The following is a 2,413-nucleotide window of genomic DNA, read 5'->3' as shown; positions in this document are numbered from 1 at the left end:
GACGGGCCCCTGGGTCCGAGGCCCATTAGTACTTCTAAACCTTATCCAATTTGGATCACATCCAAATTGGGCTTCCAGCCCCTTAAGTGTGTGACCCTATAGGTTCGGATACGTATAGACATGGCCCGAGCACTCCTACTCGGCCCAATAGTCGGTAGTAGCCTCTAGCAAGATGTGCCAACTCCTATACGCACACAAAGATCATATCAGATGAACTGTCACGATATCATGTACATGCTATTCCTTTTGCCTCATGATATTTTGTCTAGCTCCAAGCCGACTGCTCTTTCACGATCCTGTGATTCAGAATCCCTTTGTAGGTTAACTCTTAACCGTACGTAGCATTGCCATGCATTTTCGGATCCGATCACTTGAGGGGCCCAGAGATATCACTCTTAATCAGAGAGGGGCAAATTCCATGTTGATTGACCATGCCTCACAGCATGCTTCTTGACAAACCCAAAATCTACCTTTTAACTACCCTATTACGGTGTAGCGTTTGATAGCCCCTAAGTAAGTCGATCCACATCTTGAGTACATGCGACAATCTCAGGTCTAAGGACAAAGCGTACACATTGTGTAAAGAGAGAACTACTTCTCGTGTCGGGTCAGTCCTAGCAGATGTCTCTACATGTGCCTACATTATTAGTTTGACATCTCCATGTCCATGACTTGTGAAACATAGTCATCAACTAATACATGTACTAGTCTAATATTCATGTGTGTCCACACATGAACTCCGACTAGGGACAACTTTTAGAATAACCATACAAGTAAAGAGTTCCACATACAATTCACATAATTGCAGATCAATTCAAGTAGCCTTTAATGGATATTCAATGAACACAATATACAAATCATGGATACAATCAGATATCATCATCTCTACGATTGCCTCTAGGGCATACCTCCAACACTGCAGAGTAGTCTTCATGTCCGAGTAGGTTTCGGATGTGCTCCCTTGAGTGGGTCGATACAAGTCTTCTGGTAGGCCTAGGGGTGCCTAGCAGACAAGCCCCCGAGTACTTTGTAGTCGAGAGGAATAGTTCTGAGTACCAGATCATCAACTCCGACGGCGACCGAGGGTTCTGCCGCGATTCGAACTCGAACTCCGACGGCGACTCCAGGTCCGACTACAACTTGGAGTCCGACGGCGACTCTGGGTCCAACTCCGACTCGAAGTCTGACAGCGACTCTGAGTTCGACTACAACTCGAAACCCCGACTACATCACGAGCCCGCCGACTACTACGGGCGGCTTGCCGATGATTTCTTCAACTATGTCGTGGGCACGCCAACGACCACGGTCGGCTTGCCGATGACTCCATCAACTACGGGCAGCTCATCGACGACTTCAACTACGTTGCGAGCCCGCCGACTACTACGGGCAGCTCTGCAAGGGCTTCGACTACTCTCCTCGACTACTTCGCTCGGCAAGACACTGACGACTACTTCGTCATGACGCTCGCCAACGACTTCTCCGAGTACGTCGCGACGCTCGCCAACTACTATGGGCGGCTCGCCGACGACTACTCTGACCACATCGTGACGCTTACTGACGACTACTTCCACTACTCGTCTCGACTACAAGGCTAGTCGAGGGCGGACTACTTCAACTCATCTCAACAAAAAATTAGTCGGGGCAAACTTTGCATCACCGACAACTAGTCAGAATCGCCTCTGACTATTCGTCAACAACCATTACAGCTTCATCAACGACTGTGACGGCTTCATCAACAATCATCCACAAATCAAGCTAAGTCACTTTTCTAAATTATTTTCCGGCTTATTCTCCGTTTGCGCGCAACACGCGCTCTACTCGACGGAAACTCTTGCGCGCAACACGCGCTCTATTCGCCGGAGGGCAGCAAACTCTTTCACGCTACCGCGCTCCCTTTTTATCGCAACAGCGAATTTTCCTTGTTTTCTCTTGAGGTCACTACTCTTCTCGAGTAATACATGCCTTAACTCGTGAAAGCCTCAGGCGCATCTGTCATGCCTAAGCCCATACGCGTATACGAGACCGATCTCACACATGCAGTGGCAACGGCTACCCAGAGACTGAGAGCCTAAGCGTAATAGGCTAACTACTCGGGAAGAGTATGACTAAAACAAGAGCTTGACTCGCAATCGTGCAGTCTCTTTCTTGTCGCAGCAGCGACTACTCTCACTTTTGTCTTCTCTTAAGGTCACTACTCTTCTCGAGCAGAACACGCCTTAACTCGTGAAAGCCTCAGGCGCATCTGTCACGCCTAAGCCCATACACGTATATGAGGACGATATCACACACGCAGCGGCAACGGCTACCTAGAGACTGAGAGCCTAAGTGTAACAGGCTAACTACTCGGGAAGAGTATGACCGGAATAAGAGCATGACACAACTTTCATACTGATCACTGAATAAATTTCAGCAG

This window comes from Setaria viridis, chromosome 1, assembly GCF_005286985.2.
Source record: "Setaria viridis chromosome 1, Setaria_viridis_v4.0, whole genome shotgun sequence".
NCBI classification, from domain to species: Eukaryota; Viridiplantae; Streptophyta; class Magnoliopsida; order Poales; family Poaceae; genus Setaria; species Setaria viridis.
Note: the sequence above shows the minus strand (reverse complement) of the source record.